Source organism: Microcebus murinus, chromosome 9 (assembly GCF_040939455.1).
Source record: "Microcebus murinus isolate Inina chromosome 9, M.murinus_Inina_mat1.0, whole genome shotgun sequence".
NCBI classification, from domain to species: Eukaryota; Metazoa; Chordata; class Mammalia; order Primates; family Cheirogaleidae; genus Microcebus; species Microcebus murinus.
The window spans coordinates 66,945,645-66,956,837 of NC_134112.1; the positions used below are offsets into that span (position 1 = coordinate 66,945,645).

General features: G+C 40.1%; 1 non-coding gene across 1 annotated transcript; it reads left to right on the plus strand.

Moving 5' to 3' along the window:
• Nucleotides 1–10,625: 10,625 nt before the first annotated feature.
• Nucleotides 10,626–10,697, plus strand: LOC142873218 (small nucleolar RNA SNORD5). Its single transcript, XR_012921258.1, has one exon. It is a non-coding gene; the product is annotated as a small nucleolar RNA SNORD5 (small nucleolar RNA).
• Nucleotides 10,698–11,193: the final 496 nt, after the last annotated feature.

The following is an 11,193-nucleotide window of genomic DNA, read 5'->3' on the forward strand; positions in this document are numbered from 1 at the left end:
AAGGACCAGCCCTTCCCAGGCTGTGGGACAACAACCTACCTGTAGGGGGAATAGCTGAGTTCCAGCAGCAATCCAGGGCTTGCCAATAGCCTTCCTTACCAGAAAAGCCTGTTCATTCAAGACATTTCCAGTGTGATTTAGGGGCTGTGACCAGGTATCAGATCTAAATAGTCTGGAGGGGAGTGAAGAGACAAGGTTCTCTAAGAAAATGGGCCAAAGCACAATGTTGATCTTGTTAGCAGTTGTCGTCTAGGCTATGCTCAAGCCTCAGGGCACAGGGTAGGAACTTGAGACTCCTTAGTTATCAGACTAAGACAGGATGCTTGGACTGGGATCCAGGGGACACAGGAATGGAAACAAAGACAAAACAGGGGCATGTGAGAGGCCAAAGGTAAGTTCTCCCAATGGGAGCAAGTAAGTGGTAGCAGCTGCTTAGCACAGACCATTGCTCTATGATGCTAATCTGATTAGGTCAAGTCCCTGCTTAAAAATCCTCTGTACCTTGAATATCTTCTTTGGCACAAATAAGAGAAAGTCCGAGAATGTTGAACTTTATCTTATCTCCACGCTAAGAAAAGCAGCGATGGGGACGAGGGTGCCAGCCCCACTCTTTGTGACCCTTTCGTGTTCTGAGACAAGGCTAACTGTAAAAGACCAGCCTGTCCTTGCATATTTCCAGGTAAGACCCACTTCCAGTCTTTCTCAAGACTCCCTTGTTTTACAAAACCTCCTTTTCTCCCTCTCTTTGAGACAGTTCTCATTAATGACCATTCTCCCTATGTAGCCTGATTAAAATCATCTCCTTCATTGTCTGATGCATTTTGTCTTTTAGAAATCCAAACTTCTCAGCATTTCACAGAAAGCCCTTTGCATTCTAACTCCTGCCTACATCTCCAGACTCCCCCCTTGTCATTCCTCCAGCAAACCCTGTACTCCAACCTCACAGTCTATTTTCATTTTACCATTAGTACTGCAGGGAGGAAAGGTGTGATACCATTCCTCACTCACCATAAGGGTATTGGCTGACATTCCCTGTAACAAAGACCAGATAACAAGAGAAAAGCACAACAATTCTATTTTTTTGTTTTGTTTTGTTTTGTTTTTGAGACAGAGTCTCACTCTGTTGCCCAGGTTGGAGTGCCGAGGTGTCAGTCTAGCTCACAGCAACCTCAAATTCCCGGGCTCAAGCAATCCTTCTGCCTCAGCCTCCCTAGTAGCTGGGACTACAGGCATGCGCCACCATGCCCGGCTAATTTTTTCTATATATATTTTTAGTTGTCCAATTAATTTCTTTCTATTTTTAGTAGAGCCGGGGTCTCGCTCTTGCTCAGGCTGGTTTTGAACTCCTGGCCTTGAGCGATCCACCCGCCTCGGCTGCCCAGAGTGCTAGGATTACAGGTGTGAGCCACCGCGCCCGGCCACAACAAATCTATTTATCTAACCAAAATTTTACAGAAGCCTTTAGAAATGAAGACCCAAAGACCCTGGGAAAACTGTGGATTTTTATGCTTAGGTTCAATGAAGAATGGACAGCTATGCAGAAATGTGACTGGACAAAAGGGTTTGATCTAATGGTAATAGACTTAGGGGGAAACCCAGCAAGGCCTGTCTGTTCAGATTCTTCCAGGCCTCTCTGTGTGGCATTTTTTCCTTCTGGGTATGGGGCAGGACTCTTCTAGAATGAGGGTCTTCAAGGGAAAAGGGAAAGAGGGACCTGTCTAGGTTATATGGCTTGCTTTGGAAGAGAGGGGTTGTAGTTTCTACGATCTGCTTTGGAGAAGAGAAATTCTGCATAGAGGAAGACAGAAGGGTGTAAAATAGGAGAACTGGAGAATGTCAGACAGAGCTTGCTTCTGATGCCCCTCCAATGTCCATCAGTTCAAAGTGCCATCCTTTGAGGTATTCTGAGCTGCGACAGTACCAAGTTCTGCCAGGGGGTGTCTCTGCCTTTGCATAAACTACTCCCACTGGGCAGAACTCACCACCCTCCTCCTCTTCCAGGTAGGTCTGATCATCCTTCTAGACTAAGCTGACCTATCTATCTCCTTTCTGGAAGCCTTCCTCAGCCTCCTCCACAACTCATAGCATTGCGTTCGCCTATGTCAGAGCGCTTACCGCACCGCATTAGTTCTGCTGTTGTCGGGGCTCTGGATATGAAACCCCAAAGTATGGCGCCTTGGCATGCTGAGTGTTTCTGAGCTGAAGGAGACAGGAGGGCCTTAGAAGCAAGGAAGTCTCTCTGACCTTCTCCTGCCCTCCTGTCTCCCACTCTTGTTTCTCCCCCAAGCAAGCCACAAAACCTAGAATGTTCCCTCTGACCCACCTCCCCTGAAAGAGGGTAATACGCACCTGTGTAACAGGTGTCCTGTGGTACCCAGAGGAAAGGAAGGCTGCACAGAAAGGCAACAGAGAATCTGAATGCACGGCCTTGCTGGGTTCCCCCATCAGTCTATTACCATTTGATCATATCCTTTTTGTCCAATCATATTTCTCCACAACTACCCACTTCTTTTATCAGACTTAGCATAACAATACAGTTTTCCCTAGGTCTTTGGGTCTTCATTTCTAAAGGTTTCCATGTCATGTAAAACATTGATTAAATAAACTTGTTATGCTTGCCTCTTGTTAATCTGTCTTTTGTTATAGGAGTGTCACGCCGTGACCGTTTGCAATGGGCGAGGAAAAGATATTACCTTTTCGCTCCTACACTGTGTTACAACTCTCCCATTTACTTACCTTAAAACAGGTAAAACCCCATTAGACTCTGAGCTGCACAGTTCCTGGTGAAAAGGTACTTAATAAGTGTTTGCAGGGAAAAAAAAGAAACAACTGGCTGATTAATGACCATAGATTGAGAGTAGACCTTCTATGGTAATAGCTGCCTCTGTGCTGTTTATGTGGAAATGAGCATTGCTGCTGCTCTGATTTGATTGATAGCACTCACCCTTTACAGATTGGAGGCCCTAATTAAATGTCAAAAGGGACTAAATTGCAAAGCGTGAATTGTCTTTTAATTAAAGGGAGAGAGCAATCAAATTAAATGTCTGGTAATTGTTTAAAGTGACCATGCTGAATCCTTAGACTCACCGGCAGTTCCTTTCTCCTGGGTGCTGGACTGCAGCCTGGGGCAGCCATCACAAGGTCAAAAGCAGGGCGGTGAGAAGGGCACCTGGGGCTACCTAGATGCGGGGCTCCCTCCTTACTTGTTTCCTGTTACATACCCTTCTCTTTCCTTTTTTCTCTTTCACACTTTAGTCCACTCATTCCCAACTTTCAGTCATTACCACACAAGGTGTTTTTTTAATTCCTGCCATGTCTACTTATCATTAATATGTGTATGTGCTTCATGTTTTATTTTATTAATGCACCAAGAACAAACTTTATATGACTACCTTAAACAATAATCAGTATTATTTTTCATGAGCCTAATAAGTTCTTGTCCTCTAGCCAGCTGGGAACGTAACTCTACCTCTACCCAGCAGAAGAATTCAGAAAGGGTCCCAGTTTTGTACCCTAGCTGCCTCTACTTGACCCTAGTTGGCTCTTCCCTCTTGATTATCTGCTCTGTATGAGTTGAAAGGCTGCGTTCGAAATTACAGTCCAACTTGGGTCCCATGGAAAGCAAAGCAGCTAGTATGGCCCAGGTGATAGACACCAGGCACCACCACTGATATCTGTACTGTACTTTGGACAACATTGCTCTGGTTTCCAGTCTCCAAATAGATGAAAATGTCTTGTTATGATGTAGGTCATTCTGTGTCAAGTAGAAATTCCTGATTTTCATTTATGTGCCACAAACAATTCTGATTAACATCTTGATTTTATTTTTCAACGTTTTTAACCTCTTCAGATGCTTTGCTCTAGGAACCACTTTATGTCCCTTTAAAAATCATGCAGCTAGAATTTGGAGCTGACATTTAGCAAGCACCTATTTTAGGGTTATTAATATGGGTCTATCTCTATTAATCTTCATAACAACCTTAAGAAATAGGTAACATGATTCCTATTTAACAGACATGAAAATTGTGCTTAATGTTACAGAGCTAACAGTTCAAATTGTCCATTCATTCACCCCAGCTTCATGCTGCATCCATGAATCTGCTGGAGTTTTTGCAATAGTCACATTGTGGTTGAGCATCACAGCACATTGTCTTGAAATTCTCACTTGCTATATTCCTAGTGATATAATCAAATCAGCTATGCTCACGACTCATTTTTAGTTCGGGATCACTATGACCGTTTCATCTGCATGCCAATGCATCAAACAACAGGCAGAAGCTGCCTGGAGTCCTGCATCTGGAGACTGCTGCTAGGCTTGGCAGAAAAAGATAATTAATTAGAAATGCCTCCCATGGGCCCTGGAGTGGGGAGTGACCGCACAAGTACGATGCATTTGCTATGCTTAGTGTACTCTTTCATGGAATTGCAGTAGTCCCCTTATCCACAGTTTTACTTACCCCGTAGTCAACTGTGGGCTGAAACTATTAAATGGAAAATTCCAGAAATAAACAAATCATACATTTCAACCTGCATGCTGTTCTGAGTAGCGTAACAAAATGCTTCACTGTCGCACTCTGTCCCTCTCTGGACATGAATCATCCCTTTGTTTGGTGTTTGTGTTCACGCTGTGATGTAGAACCAAATTCAGGCTCACATACCCGACGCATAGCCACAGGCAAATGCTGTGACACTGGTGCACGGAGAGAAAGTTTTCTTTGATTTGGCCAAAGTGAAAAGACGGGAGCAAAATCTCTCAGATCCATCTTCCCGAAGAGATGAAGTGTGGAGGTTTTACGGGGCTAAGTGGGTAGGTAAGAGAGGGAGATTTCAGGGGACTGAGGGTGAAGTCTGTGTTTCTTCAGTTTCAGATAACATCTGGAGTGACCAGACTTCTAGCATCAGCAGCTAACTTCTTCAAAGGCATTCATTGCTTCTGCAAAACCAACTTGTGCATTTTTCTTGTGACCTAAAGTTGTCTCCTCCAGCTTGACAAAGAAACAGTACACCGGCAGTTAATGATTATTGTGAGAACAAGCAGTAATGGGCAGGAAACTGGGGAGTAGTTACAAGGTGCATGAAAACAAAGGCCTGGTCAGAATTTACATTATGTTTGTCACCTAAAATCCTGGGGCACTGAAATCTCAAGGGGACCAGCTACGTCTATACTACCTGCCCATTAATCACTTAGTAGCTGTCTGGGTTATCAGACTGACTGTCTCAGTATTGCAGCACTTGTGTTCAAGGAACTCTTATTTTACTTAATAATGGCCCCAAAGCACTGGAGTCCTGAGGTTGGCATATAGTTATAATTGTTCTATTATCAGTTATGTTTTTAATCTCTTACTGTGCCTAATTTATAAATTAAACTTTATCATAGGTTTGTATGTATAGGGAAAAACATAGTATTATATAGGGTTTGGTACTATAGGCCTCTCTTGGAGGTCTTAGAATATATCCCCCTCAGATAACGGGACACTACTGTACTTATATGGGTTTAGTCATTTCCCAGTAAGCATTTACATACTCTATATTTTCTCTTTTATTTATGGCTAGCAGTGGTCCTTTTGGTTTCATATTACTTCTCTGGGCTACCACAGTTTTAAAATTTAAATCTAATTGTGTGAAGGTACCTGGAAACATTGTTATTTCTCTTTTTTATGTAACCCAATATTGTCTATATTCCTAAGGTGAATCAAATAAACTAATACAGGTGCTTCATAGAAACAACCAGTAGGACTGGATGTCTGCATTAAATTTTATAATCTGTTACAAATAAATTTCACAAAATACATAATAAGGTTTTACCAATTCTCGTGCTTGTGTTTGCTAAATCCAAAATCGTTTGCTCTGACTGAACAAGTTCAATATTAAATGGATTATATAATCCATTTGCAATTTCATAGATAAAATTTTCCCAAGTTTGAAGACTCGCTTAAGGGTTTAAAAACAACTTGGGTTGTTTGTCTTAAGAATTTCACTGTTTAACTCTTTGGCTAGATTTCAATAAAAGTGATTTTTTAAATTTATCTATGGCTTTCAATCCCTCCAAAATAATTTTTTCTTTCTTTCTAAACTGAATCGGCTCCCAGATGCCAGTTTATGAATCAACTTCTGAAAAGGCCATGTTTTCTGATATATATACAAAGAAAATATAGGAAATCCTTTTTGCTGAAATGATAGTTTTCATGTAAGTATAGAATGTGTTTGGCAGGAAAGGAGTGAAAACATACACATACAGATGCTCCTCAACTTATGATGGGGTTATGTCCCAGCATGAGTCAAAAATGTATTTAATACACCTAACTGCTGAATATCATGGCTTGGCCTAACCTACCTTAAATGTGCTCAGAACACTTACATTAGCCTAAAGTTGGGCAAAATCACCTATAACAAAGCCTATTTTATAATAAAGTGTTGAATATCTCATGTAATTTATTGAATACTGAAAGTAAGAAACAGAATGGCTGTACCGTTACTTGAAGTGTGCTTTCTACTGAATGCCTATCACTTTCACACCATCATAAAGTCAAAAAATCCTAAGTCAAACTATTCTAAGTTGGGGACCATCTGTATTAAGGTTACAATTAAAATTCTCAATTTATTGTGTTCTAGAATAAGGAAAGCAGTATTTTCTTCCTATAAAAAAATTCTTACACATAATTTAAGAGGATGAAGTTCTGAGAACTATTTCATCTGGGTGAGTCATTCATAATTAGAATATTTTATGCATAGCATTTGCATATGATTCTTGGTGAAAAGTGTTGGTTCTGTATACTACATTTGCTTGCTTCAAATTATTTTCTTTGAGAGTTTCACTTTGCTCAAGTACCTCAACTAAGGCACATGAAATAAGAGAGAGCACAAGTCATGTGCAGCCTCAAGAGAATATTTATTTTAATTGCATTGATCTTACTTCATAAGGTTAAATACAATTGTTCCCCAAGTTATATATCATTTTTATTGAGGTTAATGTTGAGTCAAGATCTCATTTCAGCAGCTTCTTAAAGTTATTTGAACCATTTCCCCCAGCTACATCATCCTTGTTGTTCATTTGAAATTTCAATTCATAATGCCTTACTCTACTCATATACAGTCGGATATACTTTTAATAAATATGGTGGTTCAAAATAGGAGTATGTACTAGTTAAGAAACTTCAGAAGACTTTCATTTCTGAATATGGAAAACTTGATAACATAAAAAGACTGGAAGATTGCTTGATAAACATGGCCTTGCTTTCTTTGACACTCCTCCCATCAAGAGGTGAAGTCCTCCTTCCCCTTGAATTTTGGCAGGTTTTGAAGCCTTCAACAATAGAGCTCAATGGAAGTGACAACTAGACGATCTATGATGCTAGGACACAAAGACCCATGCAGTATTCTGCTGGAATACTTGCTCTTGAAGCCCTCAGCCACCATGTAAGAAGCTCAGCTGCCTGGAAATCACCCTGCTAGAAAGGCCTCATGTGTGGTTTCCAGTGGACATTTCTGCTTGAGGCCAGCCTTCCTGCTATCCCTAGAAAGGCACCAAGAATAAATGAAGAAACTTCCAGATGATTCAGCCCTTTGCATCACCTCCAGCTATTCAAGATTTCTTAGCTGAGAGGCCACAGATGTCATGGAACAGGGACAAGCCATCCTCACTGTACCTTGTCTGAATTTATCACCCACGGAACCCATGAGCACAATAAAACAGTGGTAGTTTCATGCTTCTAAGTTTTGGGGTTGTTTGTTATTCAGCAACAGACAACTGGAACATAACTTGGTACCCAAAAAGGAGTGCTTTCATAATAAGACCCGGAACATGCGGTGTTGATTTTGGGGCCATGTTGGAGGTAGGAGCCTGACATACCTTGAGAAACAAGAGGTGAAGAAGTGAAGGAAATAGACATGTTAGGGGAAGTTGGAGAAAAGAGGACGCTTATTAGCATTAGTGAAAAGTTTGGTAATGCTGTCACCGGTGATAATGTGGAAAATAGGAAATATATCTAACAAACTTAACAATCTAGATAAAGAGATTTCTGTGCAGAATATTAAAAGTGTCTCCTGGCTTCATCTATGTGCCTATAATAAAATATGAGAGAGCAATGCACTAAAGAGCAGAGCTTGTATAAAATGAAAAGGGTACAAGTGAGTTTTCCCAACTTGTAAACATCTCCAAGTAAGAAAATACCTCAGGGAAAAGGTCAAGTCCTAGTTGCTGTCAGGAAAAGGTAGTTTCAGGGAAAAGATGCAGCCCAAGGTGTGACCTATCAACCTCTATTTAGACTTCACAAAATTTAAGGTGGGGGTCTTTTCAAACAAGCAAAAGTCTTCTAAGGATCTTAAAGGTGTGCTGTGCAGACATTTTTCATTAAACATATGCTTTCTAAGAAAGACAAATGAACAGACAAATTTAAGGTCTTTAAGGGCATTTTTCCATATCAGACCCAGAGGTAGCCCAAGGGAGAGAAAGACTTTATAGGATAATTTCCTAGGTATGTCTAATAAAATTATAAATGGATCAGCAAGAAACTTGCATCATTTTAAAAGAAATTGTATCAGCTTCAAATGAAAGGGACAGAAACAGTATAAAATGAAAGGAGGTCTTTTGATCCCTGAATGTCTATTGGCAGGGGTTTTAGGAAAGGAAGGATGACACAGGAGGTGAAACCAAGAACCCGGAGCATGGAGCCTAGAGTCATTGTGAACCATTCTAGAAAGTCCCTTATCAAGGAACTAGCAGCATGGGCCTGACTGATTTCAGACTTGCTATGGACTGGTGACTGCTGTCTGCCTCTGGTTCCCCCTTTTGAAGCCGGAGTACCTATTGCAGTGATCCATGCCTGCCTGTACCTCATATGTTGGGTGTGGGGAGGAAGCTTGTCTCTTTAGTTTACAGGTTTTTAGATGAAAAGGAATCATATCTGAGGAATTATATCCCAAAGTCTTATCCACATCTGGACCTGATTTAGATAGCAAGATCCTAGACCTCAAATCTGAGCTTGCTATTGCAAATGAATGGGACTTTTGTGGGTTCTTGTCAGAAAGTGGGTATATTTTCCATGATGGGAGAATGTAAATGTTGTGGCTAGTAGGACAATTGTGGCAGTTTAAAAGCTTGGCCATAAATTCTTTGACACTTTTCTCATCAAAAGGTGAGGTGCTATAGACTATGTCCTCCAATTCCTATATTGAAACCTAATCCTCAGTGTGATGGTATTTGGAGATGGGACCTTTGGGAGGTAATTAGTATCCTTAGAAGAAGAGACATCAAGGCTCTCTCTCTGTGTGTGCACACACAAAGATGAGTTCATGTGAATCCTCAGTGAGAAGGCGGCACCTATAAGCCAAGAGAAGAGGCCTCAGAATGAAACCTACTTTGCTGGTACCTTCCTCTTGGACTTATAGCTTTCAGAACCATGAGAAATAAATTTGTGCTGTTGAAGCCACCCAATCTATGGTTTTGCTATAGCTGCTCTTGCAGACTAAGACATGGTGGTCAGGAGGTAGCACTGGGTGAAGTTTCCCTGGCATGGGGGCTGGGGCTGGTGTGAGCTTCCCACCAATGGCAAAGGTGACAGCATCCAGGCTTTCCTATTAGGTTGCCCAAACGTGGGGCAGCATTGGAAGGGAGACATGGTAAACATGAAAGCCATCCATAGTCAAACATCAAAAATGGGGCAGACTCTTTATTATTAAAGTTTGCTTAATAAGGAAACCATTTAAGTCAAGAATAAGATAAGGATATCCTGTGCTTTGACTACTTCTATTGAATCTGTTTAATATTAAACTGAAGGTCCTACAAAAGGCAGTTAGACACTTCCTCACTGTCTTCCCCTCAACCCCTGAAAAATATAAAGATTGAAATGGAAGAAAAAACTGAAAATTTGCAAGTAAGTAATTTTGAAGACTAGGGAGGTGAATTTGTCTTACCAGTTATCATGAAGCTATGACAATTAAGAAAATAAATAATTATTACAAATTATTAATAATAAGAAAAAGACAAAGGACTCAATAGAGAACGACAAAGGATTTGAACAGGGGATTTACTGAAGTGGAAGCAAAACAAACAAAATGTGACAAGATACTCAAACTCAGTAACCAGGCAGTGGATAGAAAACCATATGGCATACCATTTCATACCTATAAGCTTGGCAAACAGTAAAGTTAATAATAGACTGTGAAGTGCAGTGAGGATATAAAGCAATAAGAACACTCAAATCCTACCTGTGGAACTGAAATTAGTGCATTCCTTTGAAGGGCAATTTCATAATCCCTAATACATCTAAAGATATATGTGCCAAGATTTAGTGCTTTTATTATTAGATAAATGGTCTGGATAAAGTCTTTCACCTGTGCACAAAGAGACACAGAGAAGAATGCTCATTGTACCATCGTAAGAGTAAAAACTTGGAAATAATTCAAATTTCTGTGTTTCCATCACAAATAAAATGAATAAATAAATTGGGTATCTTCTTGCAATGGAATTCTAGTCAGTGCTTAAGATAAATGAATGAGCTACATGTATCATGATATCATGTATCAGATATATATCAAAAAACACAATTGAGCAAAATAAGCAAGGTGTAGAAGGATACCTACAACATGATTATCAAGTATATATAAAATGTTAAAACATGGGAAATATTCAGATGATGAATTTACCTGTTCAACTGCTGAATGATACAGACATGAACCAAAACTTCATTCTGACAGAATAAAAACCCACGGGAAATAATACTATATCTTGTTTGTAGAGATAGACATGTTATAAAAGGATAAAATATGAATGGAAGTGCTAAATGCCAAATTAAACACAGGGGTCACCTTTGCAGAAGGAGAGAGGGTAGGGTATCTATTAGGGAAGGGAACACAGGGAGTTTCTACTACAAATTTTTGTTTCATTTCTTGTAAATATATCTGAAGCTGAGGTCTGAAAAAGCTGGATAGTCAGTACGTGATGCTTGCTACTTTATTCCGTATGCTTTCTGCAGGTGCAAAGTATTTCATAATACAAAGGGAAAATGACATGGGATAGCATTATAACTTGACTACAGTCATTCTAAATGACTATTAAATAAGCCATTTCTTGAATATAAATAACTATAATATTTATAAAAGTTTACCCCTCTTCCCCACCTAAGATTCCACAGCAATGCAAAATATCAAAAGATATTCTCTATTTGTGAAATACTGATAATACTAGAGTGCCAG